This window comes from Theropithecus gelada, chromosome 3, assembly GCF_003255815.1.
Source record: "Theropithecus gelada isolate Dixy chromosome 3, Tgel_1.0, whole genome shotgun sequence".
In the NCBI taxonomy this organism is placed as follows: Eukaryota; Metazoa; Chordata; class Mammalia; order Primates; family Cercopithecidae; genus Theropithecus; species Theropithecus gelada.
This window is the reverse complement of record NC_037670.1, coordinates 146,732,163-146,747,240: the sequence shown is the minus strand read 5'-3', so window position 1 is coordinate 146,747,240 and position 15,078 is coordinate 146,732,163.

Here is a 15,078-nt window from a genome sequence, read left to right as displayed (position 1 = left end):
GAATGAATAGAAAATATTTGCTCTTTTAAAAGCTGTTGTGAATTGTGAAGCTGTTTTTCCTGTATCTGCAGAAATGTGGCTGTACCATCTGCAGCTGCTATTCCTCATAGTTGGGGATTTCTGTCTCCTCCCTGGTCTCCACCATTGTGGAGTTTAGCTGGTTTGCTTTAAAACTCCTATCTGCATTCATCTCAGTGTGGAGATCTGCGTGTTCTGTTGCTCATTACATCCACTAAGATGAAGTCAGTGAGATCTTTTTTTTTTTTTTTTTTTTTTTTTTGAGACAGAGTTCGCTCTGTTGCCCAGGCTGGGGTGCAGTGGCGCCATCTTGGCTCACTGCAAGCTCCACCTCCCTGGTTCACGCCATTCTACTGCCTCAGCCTCCCGAGTAGCTGGGACTACAGGTGCCCGCCACCACGCCCGGCTAATTTTTTGTTTTTTTTTTAGTAGAGACAGGGTTTCACCATGTTAGCCAGGATAGTCTCGATCTCCTGACCTCGTGATCTGCCCGCCTCGGTCTCCCAAAGTGCTGGGATTACAGGCCTAAGCCACCAAGCCCGGCCGAAGTCAGTGTAATCTTAAGTTTGTGTGTTTATAAATTTCTTCCTGCAAAATGACTTCACATTCATGCGCAAGTTGGGAGGATAAGAGTAATCTGTCACACCTTAGGGATTTATTTGACCACTTAACTTTTAGTATTTAGTTGAGAGTCACAGGAAATTTTAATAGGAGTTGCTCTGAGAAAGGGGTGGGGATGAAGGCTTTTTGTCTGTGATCCTTCAGAACCATCTGGAATACACATGAGATTTGTTTTCTGCCATTGTCTCCCCAAAGCATCAGGCTGTTGTTCCAGGTGTGTGAAGTGCCTGTGTGGCTTAGGTTTAATACTTGCTTTTCATTATGCCCAACAGCTTGGTCCTTTATTCTCTGAGGGATGTGTTTTCAATACCACAGGAGATTTCTTTATGTCCAACCAAATGAATCTTTACAAACAGCTCAACTGGTGTAAGGCCTCAGGTGGGCTTCAGGGACCCACAAGAACAAGGTTTATGTGTAGGCACAGGGGGGATTCAAATGCACCATTATATTAAAGGCATTTTGAATTTCTTTGTTCTGGTTTTCTAGGAAAACAGGCACTGCTCCTTCTGAGAATAAACAAGAGATTCCAGGGTTCCTTGAACTGTGTTGGAAAAAGAAAAAGCTAGGTGTGTGAAAGACATTAAATAATGTAAATATGGAAATTGTGGAAAAAGAGAGTAGGAATAAAGAAAACATTTTGTAAAAAAGCATTAAGAAATAGATAAGGAAAAAACAGTGATGTCGGCCGGGCGCGGTGGCTCAAGCCTGTAATCCCAGCACTTTGGGAGGCCGAGACGGGCGGATCACGAGTTCAGGAGATCGAGACCATCCTGGCTAACACGGTGAAACCCCGTCTCTACTAAAATACAAAAAAAATTAGCCGGGCGAGGTGGCGGGCGCCTGTACTCCCAGCTACTCGGGAGGCTGAGGCAGGAGAATGGCGTGAACCCGGGAGGCGGGGCTTGCAGTGAGCTGGGATCCGGCCACTGCACTCCAGCCTGGGCAACAGAGCCAGACTCCGTCTCAAAAACAAACAAACAAACAAAAAAAAAACAGTGATGTCTATTGATGAATTTCCAGAAACTGATGAAATTTTTGTATTGCTTAGGGTTAACATATTATCTTTAAAGTAGCAAGAAAAAAAGGCACTTAGCAGAATGAATGCATACAGCTGCATATGACAATATGGGTGAATTTTACGAATACAGTTTTATGTGAAAAAGTCTCTATAGCTTATATCTTACATGATACTTTAAATAATTATTCTTTATTGTGAAATGTAACACACTAAAAGCAGAGAAAGATACTCTTTTCATAAACTTAAAAACCACAAAAACAAAAGTATATATTATTAATAAATACATCTAAGTATAATAAAACTATATCAGAAGAACAATGAGGCAACAACAAACACAAGATTTAAGATGGAAGATAGAATAGGATGGACAAAGATGTTATATGGATGTAAGTTGCTGTCATCATTTTTGTTTTCTGTTGGGTGGTAATTTTACGATTGTTCATTATATTATTAAAACCAACAAATGAAGAAGAAACAAATAAAAGAAAGCCTTTTATGTACAAGTGATGGAAGCCTGTTATGAATTTGGGATTATGATTAATGCAGTTCTATGCACTTGAGAACCAATAAGAAATAATTTGTCCAAAAAAAGAGGAAAAATATTTGCTCTTTGTGAAACATCCTCCAGGTATTGCTATTCCTATACTGTGTATGTCGTTTCCCCTCAATATTGGATGTTGATTACCCTGCTTGCCTTTAAATGCAGGTTTATATAATAAGTGGATCTCTAGAGAAGTCTCAGTTCCACCAGCAAGCATTAGCCTTTTGGGAGCTACTCAATCCTTGCTGCAGAAAAATATTGAGAAAGTAATTAGTTCTCACATGTTCCAGGCGAAAGCGCCCCCTGCTTTCAGGTACTGGAGTGGCAGGTCCCGCTTAAAACATCACTATCTATACTAGAGCTCAAGGTGCCTGTTTCCACTTCCAGAAAGAGGATAATTAAAAATAGCAAACATTGGAGTGGATAACTTGAATTTACAAGCAGGACTAACATTTCCCCCAGCCTCCCCACAAACTTTCTAAACTGTAGAACTTTTAATCCTGACTCGTTACATTGATTATTTTTATTAATTGTTGCAGGTTGGGTTTCCTGGGAAACAGATTGAAATTGAGATTTCTAGGCAGGTAGGTTATTGAGATGTGCTCTTGAGAGTACTGTCTACAAGGATGTGAGGAAAGCAGGATTGGGCAGAGGGAGAGGCTGAACTGTGACGTAGTTGCAACAGAGGCCTCAACCAATCTCACAGAGCACTGTGAAGCAGGAATAGTTCCTCAGAGATGTCCCAAATTGAGACAAGGGGGCTGAGCTTTTGAAGATTCCTTCTTGCAGGGCTGTCCCTATCCGAGATTGTTTGGTAGGTGATTTTCCTGTCACAATTTTCTTTCCGATCCCTTCTCCCCACGCCCTTCCCCCCGGGTGAGGCTATAGTGCAATAGCCTCTGGCACACACATACTGAGCCAGTACACCTGTGAACTAAGCTTGGCCCTTTTTCGCCTCTGTCCTCTGGTGTAAGGCACCACCTACTATAGTTGTGAGCTGAAGGAGAGGCACCTTTGCAACACTGGTGGCTATCACGGGAGTCCGGGGCATCTCCTGCAGCTTGCTCATGATATGCCAGTTCCATCTTACTGTGGCTAATTCTTTTCTGTAGATGCTATAGCCTTACTCTAGGACTCCAAGTGTCTAATGTTAGGATTCTCTACTGGAACTGCTGTAAAATCCACACAGCATTGTTTCTCATCACAGATAGCTTTAGTGCCATAACATCCGCTGGGTTATATGGCCTACATGTCAAGGCTGCTTGTAACACAGCCTAACCCTGCTGCAGACTCATTTTTTCTCTGAATCTCATTAAAAGCTGTTAGCCTTCCACATCACTTAGTAAAGGAGTTGGAGTAGTATTTCAAAAGTGAAATATGCCATCTCCAGAACCTGATATGTGAGGATCCTGGCACTCCCACCCAGACCACTGAAATCCTAAAATCCTTGACTTATGTGGTAAACGTCTAAGTCTTTATAAGGTTAACCTGAAACCACACAACAATAATCAATACAGAAGACTTCTGTAAGGCTGGGCGTGGTGGCTCACTCCTATAATCCCAGCGGGTTGGGAGGCCAAGGCAGGAGGATTTCTTGAGGCCAGTAGCTTAAGACCAGCCTGGGCAACACAGTGACACCCTGTCTCTACAAAAAATAAAAAAATTAGCTGGGTGGTGCTGGTGTGTACCTATAGTCCCAGATTCTTGGGAGATAGAGGCAGGAGGATCACTTAAGCCAGGAGTTCCAGGATTGATCCAATGGGCTATGGTGGTGCCACTACACTCCAGCCTGGTGATAGAGGAAGGAAGGAAGGAAGGAAGGAAGGAAGGAAGGAAGGAAGGAAGGAAGGAAGGAAGGAAGGAAGGAAGGAAGGAAGGAGGGGAGAAAGGAAGGAGGGGAGAAAGAAAGAAAGGAGAGAAAGACAGAAGGAAGAAAGAAGAAGGAAGGAAGAGAGAGAGAAGGAAAGAAAGAGAGAGAGAAGGAAAGAAAGAGAGAGAGGGAAAGAAAGAAGAAAGAAAGGAAGAAAGAAAAAGAAAGAGAAAGAAAGAAAGAAAGAAAGAAAGAAAGAAAGAAAGAAAGAAAGAAAGAAAGAAAGAAAGAAAGAAACTAACTTCTGTGACCTCAAAACAGGTGGGGATTTCTCCCTAGTAAGCAAGCAAGCAGTTTTGCAGTCAATACCAGCTGAGTGTCCTCTAATTCAATTTAATTCAATTTCAAAATTATCTACCTGGAGACAGTGTCAGATCCCACATGTTGAGAGATAGGTCCCCAAGACTGCCCCCATCTTCAGAAACATGTAAATCCAGGCCTCTGGAACTTCTGACCAACAGGTTTCAAACTGGGGTTCCTATGATCCCCACTTTGGTTTTAATTAATTTACTGGAGCAGCTGAAAGAACTCAGGGAAACACTTATTTGCATTTACCAGTTTATCATAAAAGATATGAAAAAGGATACAGATGAATATATGCATACAGTGAGGTATAGGGGAAGAGGTACAGAGCTTCCATGCCCACCCTGGCCACTCCACCCTTCAGGATCTTCCACGTGTCCAGCTATTCAGAAGCTCTCCCAACTCCATTGTCTTGGGCCTTTTATGGAGACTTCATTGGGTAGGAGTTACTGACAGTCATATAGAAATATGACTGGACAAAAAAGGTATGATCTAAACCCAGCAAGATCTGTCTGTACAGATTCTTCTTGGCCTTCCTGTGCAGTATTCCTTCCTCCAGGATATGGGGCAAGACTACCTCTGGAATGAGGGTCTCATGACCCACAGTCAGATTAGAGTCCTGCCTTAAAGAGGTAAAAGGAGGGCAGGAAAAGGTCACAGAGAGAGATTCTGTTTCTGAGACCTGCTTCTGATGCCTCAAGTGCCCCAACATTATAAAAACCTACACATGTATATAATATCACACTGACCTTAGGATTCTTTGATGAAAGATTGGAATAATTATTATCATGTTTACTTGCCAGAGTTTGCGAGCCTCTTTCTGACCGTATTTCTCTCTAGGCTACATTACACTTTAAAATTACAATAAAATGGGAAATTCCTAAAACATGCTAAAGAGTTTCTCAGTCCATTTATTCCCTATCAAATAGAATACCATGCAACATTGAGATGTTTTACTGCTGCTTCAGCCCTTTGCCTGAGGTGGGATCCTTCAATTGTTGAAGGATGCTGGGCCAGGAAGTGATATGATCCTCTCAGGATTGGGGATAGACTACCACAGAGATTCTTGAACCCTCCAACTGAGTCTCTGCTGTCTTGAAGTGCTTACCTCCCAAAGGAGGAGATTTATGACCTCTTTTTGTTAACTTTCCTTGGGCTGCCTAATTCAAGCAAATGCTTTATGTAACCTGGTCTAGCCAGCACTCATTTTCTTTGGATAATTTTTATTACACAGGAGGACACTACAGGCAAAGTTTCTAACTTTCCTCAAGAAGAAACCCAAAGACTAGGTTATTGCATGATTTTTAAAAATGTATAAAAATGTATAAAACAAAGAAAGTAATAGGAAATTTGCAAATGTATTTTCTCTACCTTTGTTGCAATATGTAGCTTATTTCCTGGAAAAGAAGCCCACAAATCTTACAGCAACAAATCTTAGTCCTGTCCCAATCCATTCATTCCATTTCCTTCTCATGCATGGAATGACAGTTATATATAATGACAGTTATATAGAATGAGCTGTACGTGGTTGTAATTTTAAGTAAAATAGTCTGGAGATGACTCAGTAAAAATGTAATATTGAAAATTATCTGTGTGAAGGTGTCAAGTAGTCTGAAGACCCCATGAAGAGAATTCTTCTAAGCATCTCCCCTAATACCTAAATTAGTAGCAAATTGGGACCAATATTCAGGTATCAAGATCCTCTGTCCCATGCTTTTCCTATTTCATGACACTGTAAGAAGGACTCATAAGGGATTCACTGAAGCACTATATCAAGCAATGTGGTGAAGCTGCAAACTGTTGGCAAACAGGAGTGGCAAACAAATTAGCCTAACAAGTCCTTATTGATTACCTACTGTTCAGAGAAGATTACCGGTCCCCCAGGGAGCTCAGAGGAATACACACTGGATTTCCTGCCTCCAAGAAGCTGACAACATGGGGTGGGGGTGGGAGCAAATCATAAACAAGTAAAGCAGATGTTTTGAGGATACCAACTGAACAGTGTAGATGCAAAAATACAACCAGGGATGCTCTTAGGACAGTGTCTTTTGCCAGAATCCAAATGACATTCTTCACAGGCTTGCTGAGTGAAATAGAATCCTGCTCACTCACTTACTTTTCAGCCTTGCCCACATATGTGGATTATCATACTGTCAACGGCATAATCTAATAAGAAGGATGACAATATACTGTCTTTTGTTAGCTGGCTGAAACCCAAGGACTGTGACTGTTGAATACAGAAGGGCAGACAGAGAGAAGTTTCATGCTGTCCTGTAATTGCAAAGTGGCCTTATATTTGACAGTCCTTTACAGAACAGCATCTATTACCTGTGGATAAATTGGGAAGGTACATTTAAAAATAATATGGAATAGACCTACTGGTACAATGTGTTACTGATTAGATCTAGCAGAGGGAGAACTTACATCAGGCACAGTGACTTAACTAATTGGACTACAGAAATAAAACTGTCATTATATTCAGGAGTAGTAAGGCTGTCAATATATTTGGGAAAGCAAGTAGTTGTTTTAGAGGTCAGGTTTTACACTGCCTGAAGAATAGGGGCTAGAAACCAGGCATTATATTACCGCCCTGTGCTGTGTACCACGGTGCCAGAAATAACACATAGACAACTCCAAAGATATTAAAAAGTAGTTCCAGCTGAAAGCAGAAATATTCAGAAAGTCTAAAATATATCTAATTTGCAGCAAACCAGGCTGTTTATTTGATCAAACAAGTTATTTAAGGAAATATTCAGCCAAATCAGCTATTTATCCTTGCATTGTCATAAAAACTTATAATTAAGATGCCCTGGTATTTGTTTTTGATACTTTAAAAGAACTCAGTCTCAGTTTTTAAAATATATTTTTGTTATTTTAGCTTCACTTTCTTCCTCAGTTTTAAAGAAAATATACATGTAAAATATTTCATTATTTTATTGCCCATTTGAACAATTCCTCTTTCATCATGTTTCTTGTTTAGTAGGAATTATCAAAAGAAAAGAGAGATGGCTATATTCTAGCTTACATAAAGCATTCGCTGGAAGGTGGTAAGGACCTAATATTTGGGATTTTAAGATTAACTCTATCTTTGATTTTTGCTTATTCTCCAATAACATAAAATGAACCAATTGGGCATTCCTACAGAAAAAAAAATACATTTAATTTGTATATACTATTTGTACATATGATTATATATATTATATATACATGTATACGATTTTACATATGCATATACATGATTTTTTACCATATCACACATTTCTTACTTGTGGGATGTTTGTGGTCTACTAGGTTTTCCTGTTATTAAAATGTTAACATTTAAAGTCTTTTAAATTTAAAGTCTTTTAAATTCCTGGAACTGTTCATTTGAATTAGGTATACCATGTTGGACTTTGGAAACTTTTGTTAATTGTTTCAAGGTAATCTATAACAGGTCTCAGAAAAGGTGGTTTCCGACTGCATTCAGATCAGGTCAGCTTCAGAAAAGACTTATCTGTGTTTTATGGAATCAGGTACCATCAAAAGACTCGGTTTATTCTAATTCGCAATAGGCTTTGGGTTTGTAGGTAATCAGAAAGATCAGCTCTATCACTTCTAAAATTGTCTTACTTAACCATGTTGAGTTGAAATAGATGATTGTTTTGGCCTCTCCTGTTGAGTCACTCTCTCTACTTGGGAAGTAGAGGGAGGTAGCTTGGGGCCAAACCAGGGGCTGGTTAGAAGTAGAATGAGGCTGTGTTGTAATTAACAAGTGATAATCAACATATTTAGCTGTGGCATGTTGCTGGCGATGAGTGTGTTATGAATTAGAAAAAAACTGTTGCTTATGGTGGTGGTAGTGTGGGATCAGATAGTTGGTTATGGGAAGACACCAACATCAATCCTAAAAGTGACTGTCCAGCAATTCCTTCCTTCCTCCATCCCCAAAAGCCTAGAATGGAGTGATGGGCGTGGGCATAGTATAGGGCCTATGGCATCACAGCCAAGTAAGAACCTTTTCATTTTTTTTCTCCATTCTCTTTTACTAAGGCTTTGGAAAATAAGTGGTGGGTTTCAAGTTAATCCAAGGAACAAAGAACGCTGCTGAGGGCTTGAAAAAAATGATGTAATTTACTAAAAGAAAAATAGGTGAACCCAGGGAAATGCATGAGGAGCTGAACCATTGTTACTAGGACAGACAGGAAGAATTTTCAAAAGAGGGAGATAATGGTGGCATGGGGAGTCTTCACTTCTGATGTCAATAGTTTAGTTAATGTAATTTGTATTTTCTCTTAAAGAAACTTTCTTTTTCTCCCTAATAGACTTGGAATAATAGTGGTAGCAGGAAGATTGGGTAGGCACTTCCTATCCCATATTTTAAGTCTTTCTGAGCTGGCAGGGTGAAGGTGGAGACAGGAAAGGGTTAGTAAAGTTAAACATTATAGCTAAGTAATTATTCCACACCACAATTAATTTGAAGACTTGTAGAACACACTTATGTGGTTGTTATAGGAGAGTGCTAGTCCACTAAGCCAATGAAAAAGTATCATCACCAGCATCACGAGTGAAAAGTTGACAGAGGCAGAGACAGAATCGCATATGTATTTCATCACTAATTCTCTCCCAGAATGCTATTTTACCGGCATCATGCCATGGTTTACTTCAAGAAATGGGCCTTTGGAAACTTTGAACTTCTATTATTTATAACATGCAATGGGGGAAATTGCCTAGATGAAAGAATAATAGAACAGTCTTAACCATACTGCGAGTCTCTCTTCCATACTCACCAAGTCACAGCAACACTTTGGTTAAGATTGTGAGTGGGCATATCATTAGGGGGAAGGTGAGGGGAGTCAAAATCAGGCAGGGCTTATGGAAAAAGTTAGTCACTTCGGAGAGGGAGGAAAGAGTATATGAGTGTAAGTTAATAATTGCTAATGCTTGCTAAGCACCATTCTAAGTGTTTTATGCATATTAACCCATTTCATCTTTCTAACAGCAATACAGCATAGACACAGTATGCAGTATATGCATAATCTCCATTTTCCATATGCCAAAGTAGGCACAGAGAGGATAACAAACTTGCCCGTAATCGCACAGCTTGTAAATGTTAGAGTCAAGATTAGAAGCCAGGAAATTTGGTGCCATAGTCTAAAGTCTTAGCCACCACACTACACTGCTATGAAGCAGCAAGGTAAGGATGTGGGTGAAAGGCTAAGACAGTGGATCTATCCTAGGAGGAAGACAATGGAAGATGGGTCAGAGAGGAGCCCAGCAAGGGTGCAATATATATCCATCTCTTAGGGCTCTCATATACAGGATTCTTGCCAAGGCGAAAAATTGCATCTGAGGGCCCCCCAGGTCTCTCCTGACCCCAAGGTCCTTGGACCCTATAATGGACTGGGAAGACAAAATAATGCAATCTAAAGTGAACAGGGACTGGTGAAGTGGGTGGGAAGTATGTATTGGAGGTGTCAGGCAGAGATTATGGTCAGGAATGAGTGACTCGCAGATTCTATATTCACAGAAGGCTTATTCGCTATGCATGAATCTTTTCCCAACCACCCCAGGCTGAAAAGACCCTGCTGAAAATGCCACCTCCAGAGAGAGCTCCATGTTTTCTGTTCCAGGTATTTTGCACAGCTCTGATGGTCACCAACTGCCTCTTTGATTTTAACAGTGATTGGTCTCTCTGCAACCACTAGCTGCTGGGTTTGGCTCTACTTCTCAGGATCATCAAAACAAGTCTAATTAATTTTCTGTACCATAGCCTTTCAACCTTTCAGTTCTGTTTCTTCTGGTAAATCCTTCCCAGTTTCTTGGGTTTTCTTCCCCATATGAAATGATGTAAGGTCTTTTATCATTCTGGTAGTTTTCTTTAGAATAGTCTCTAGTTTGGCAGGAGTCCTTGGGAATGTGGTACCTGAATTGAACTTAATACATTAAGTGTGGTTTGGCCAGCATGAATTAGAGTGAGACAATCACCTCTTTCCATTTGGACTTCATTAATGAAGGCTGAGGTCTCATTAACTTCCGGACATCTCTTTACACAGTGGACTTCTAGTGAGCATGCAGTCAATGAAAACTCACAAGTCATGTTTATTCATGCATTTCTCATCCTACACTTAAACTTATTTTAAACTAAGGACATGACATTACCTTTTTGTGTGATATATTTCATCAGTCAGGTTTTAGCCCATTGTTTAGTGTGTTTTGGATATTGATTCTGTCACACACCAATTAACCATTTCTCCACATTTTGTTTTATTCAAAGTCTGGTCAATCTGACATCAATATTCTCATCTGAATTATTAAAACACATGGTGAAGAGGGAGGTCGGAACCTTGTGATATGATTCCAGGAAACTTTCATCAGAAGTTGCTTTCCTCTGTCTTCTGAAAGATAAAGCTCTCTATAAGCCAGGATACACAGTTTTTTCTTAAATTTTAGCTTTTTCTTGAATTTTAGCTAAAAAGAGTCCTTGCAGGTGTCTAACTCCTATGGTTTCTCCATCTTATCTCTGTGCCTGTGGATGAATCTGAATGTGGGATGAATCACCTAGTTGTTTGTGGGTTTGTGGGTCCTGGGTGAGGTCCCTTCGGTGGTGTGTCCCTTTGGACATCTGGATGAATAATGACAATGGCTAAATTGATGGGACTGTGGGCCTTAGTTTTTTCTTGCCAATTTGTGAGTTCTCCAAAGAGGGTTGGCGGGCAGTCCGACAGGAAAATCTCTTTAATGTATACTCTCCCCTTTGCTGTTTCTGGGCCCCCAGCACTTTAGAGCCCCCTGAGAATACTCAATTACCTTAAAATCATTTTCAGCCTCAGATGCCCTTGGGTATTGACACTCTTGAAGGCAATAGCCAGAAATTTCCCTCCAAACTTTGTCTGGGGCTTTCTCACATTCCTCCTGCAGCGTCCATTAGAAGAGGGTCTCGTAGCAAGCGTGACAAAATACTTCATGCTTTGCCACCCAGCTTTTTTTTTTTTTCCAACCAGCTGGCAGCATGCCGAGGGGAAAGGGGAAGAGGAAACTTTGTTGGGCTTTTGTGATTCCAAGCACAACCCCACACTGTCCCGTCCAGACGTCCTTTTGGCATTTGTACTTCCTGTAAAGACTTTTTTTTCCTCTCTATTTTCCATATCCATTAATGCAACCTGGTTTCCACTAAACTGTCTTGAAATATATCACTCTTGTCAGCTGTTGTATGATTCTCCACAGGAATCTTTCATTCCAAGCAAATCAAGAGATGTATACAGACCTCTTTTCAGAACACCAAGCATTCTGAGACATGTATAGAGGAGTCATCTTCCCAGATTCTAGAGAGAACCTCTAGATGGCCACTGTCCAGTAGAAATATACTGTGAGCCACAAATGTAATTTTGTAATTTTGTAAATATACTGTGAGCCACAAATGTAAAAATGTCAATGTAAGTTTTTCTTATAGACACATTTTAAAAGTAAAGGTAGAAAAGTGACATTAATTTTAATATTTTTATTTATCTCAAATACCCCAAATGTTGGCATTTCATGTAATCAGTGTAAAAGTTATTGAGATACTTTGCCTGATATTTTTCCTTTTTATTTTCAAAATTCAGTGTGTATTTTACACTTACAATGTATTTTAATTTAGATCAGCCATATTTCAAGTGCTTAGTAGTTACAAGTGCCTAGAAGCTACCATATTGGATGGAGTAACTCTGTACTGTGGTTTAACTCAGTTTTTATCTATGCCCGATTTTTCCAACTTCCAACTGATTAATGAGGAATCCTACAGACTTCTCCCAAAGTGATGTACTTTTTCTTCTTGCTGTTTATCCAAATTCATTTAATATACCCCGGAATTCCATCTTTAGGCTCAGAGTTTTCAGGTAATCATCTTTTTAATTTCCATCACAATGCCATGTTACCTTTCTCCACATGTAAAAAAGGAGTCTTTCATTGCTCTTTACAGCTAATAATTTCATACCAATAAATATGTTTGCTAGGGTTGCTGTAATAAAATACCATACATGGAGTGGCTTAAACAACAGAAATTTATTGCCTCACTGTTCTGGAGACTAGATGTTGAGATGAAGGTGCTGGCAGGGTTGGTTCCTTCTAAAATCTGTGAAGAAGAATTTGTTCCTTGCCTTTTCCTAGCTTCTGGTAATTTTCTGGCCCTTTTTTGTGCTCCTTGGAATACAGAAGCATCACCCAGATCTCTGCCTTCATCTTTACATAGTGTTCTCTCTGTGTGCATCTGTTTCCAAATTCCATCTTTTCGAAAGGACATCAGTCATGTTGAATAAAGGGCCCACCTTACTCCAATGTGCCTTCATGTTAATTAATTATATCTGCAATGATCCTATTTCCAAATAAGGTCACATTCTGAGGTACTGGTGGTGAATCTTTAGGGGAATACAACTCATCCCATAACATGTGGTGAACATGTGATGTGCTGCCCCCACCCCTGTTACCTGCTGGAAATAGTGCAGGGAAAGGGTCTATAGCTATCAGACCTCTTTGGGATTACCTCAACTGAAGAAAATTTCCTTGCCCAGAATCTGGGCCCCTTCCAGAGCAGCCTGTCTCCAGTGACTGATCAACCAGGAGGTATAATTTCTCAGCCCCTTTGTCACAACTTGAGATGACACAGAAGGGCCATCCCAGCTCCAGAGCTCCCTGTAGATTCAAATGAGGCCTTCATTGGGACTGCATCAGAACCCCCAACTTACCCCTTTGCCTAATCTTACTTTCTTCCCCTCCCTTCCACTGGTGTTGATCGTAAGAGCATTCCCTGAAAAACCTCGTGCAGCTAATCACAACCTGAGTCAGCTTCCAGTTTGTAACACAATGTAGCATTTGTCAGAAACTCCTAAAATTTCTTGCTCATGAGTCATTATCTGAGCATGGCTATAAAGCTAGTCTGGGCCACAGATACTTTTTTTAAATTACTTTACTGGGTATTTTCCACTGCAAATTGCTGACTATATTAGTATCTTATCCTGCTTTCTAAAGTACTTCATAGCATTAGTTTTTATCATAAAAATGTGTGGATAGTTGATGGAAAAATACTGTATAAGGAGAGTGTACGAGTCCATTTTCACACTGCTATAAAGACATACCTGAGACCGGGTAATCTATAAGTAAAAGAAATTTAAGGTAATCACAGTTCTACATGACTGGGGTGGCCTCAGGAAACTTATAATCATGGCAGAAGGAGAAGGAGAAGCTAGTACCTTTTTCACAAGGAGGCAGGGGTGGGGGAACTCCCTCACACTTTTAAACAATCAGATAGTGAGTGAGAATTGCAAGTCTGAAAACCAGCTGGACAGTCATTGAATCTTAAAGCTCCACAATAATCTCCTTTGACTCCATGTCTCACATCCAGGCCACACTGATGCAAGAGGTGGGTTCCCACAACCTTGGGCAGCTCCACCCCATAGCTGCTTTCACATGCTGGTGTTGAGTTCCTGCGATTTTTCCAGGCTCACCATGCAAGCTGTTGGTGGATCTACCACTCTGGGGTCTGGAGGACGATGGCCCTCTTCTCACAGCTCCACTAGGCAGTGCCCCAGTAGGGTCAATATGTGGGGCTCCAACCCCACATTGTTGCCCTAGTAGAGGTCCTCCACGAGGGCTCCACTCAAGCATCAGACTTCCGCCTGGACATGGAGGCATTTCCATACATCCTCCAAAATCTAGGTGGAAGCTCCCAAATGTCAACTCTTGTCTTCTGTGCACAAGCCCAACACCATGTGAAAGCTGTCAAGGCTCGGAGCTTGCACCCTCTGAAGCAATGACCCAAGCTGTACCTTGGTCCCTTTTAGCCATGGCTGGAGCTGGAGTGGCTGGGGTGCAGGACACCATGTCCCAAGGTGCTGCATAGAGCAATGGAGCCCTAGGCCTAGCCCACAAAACCATATTTCCTTCCTAAGCCTCTGAGCTTGTAATGGGAAAGGCTGCTGTGAAGATCTCTGAAATGTCCTTGAGACATTTTCTCCATTGTCAAGTTACTTATGCAAAGTTCGGCAGCCAGTTTGAATTTCTCCCCAGAAAATGAATTTTTCTTTCCTACCACATGGTAAGGCTACAAATTTTCCAAACTTTTATACTTTGCTTCCCTTTTAAACATAAGTTCCAATTTCAGATCATCTCTTTGTGAACATATATGACTGTACGCATTCAGAAAGAGCCAGGTCATCTCTTGAATGCTTTGCTGCTTAGAAATATCTTCTTCCAGATACCCTAAATCATCTCTATCAACTACAAAGTTCCACAGATCTCTAAAGCAGGTGCAAAATGTTGCTGGTCTCTGCTAAAGCATAGCAAGAGTGACCTTTCCTCCAGTTACCAAGAAATTCCTCATCTCTGTCTGAGACCACCTCAGCCTTGTCTATATCACTATCAGCATTTTGGTCAAAACCATTCAACAAGTTTCTAGGAAGTTCCAAACTTTCCCACATCTTCCTGTCTTCTTCTGAGCCCTCTCAACTGTTTCAACCCCGCCCATTACCCATTTCCAAAGTTTCTTCCACATTTTCAGGTGTCTTTATAGCAGTGCCCCAAATTCCCTGTACCAACTTTCTGTATTAGTCCATTTTCACACTACTATAAAAACACGCCCAAGACTGGGTAACTTATAAACAAAAGAGGATTATTTGACTCATAGTTCTGCACAGCTGGGAAGGCCTCAGGAAACTTGCAATCGTGGTGAGAGGTGAAGGAGAAGCAAGTACCTTC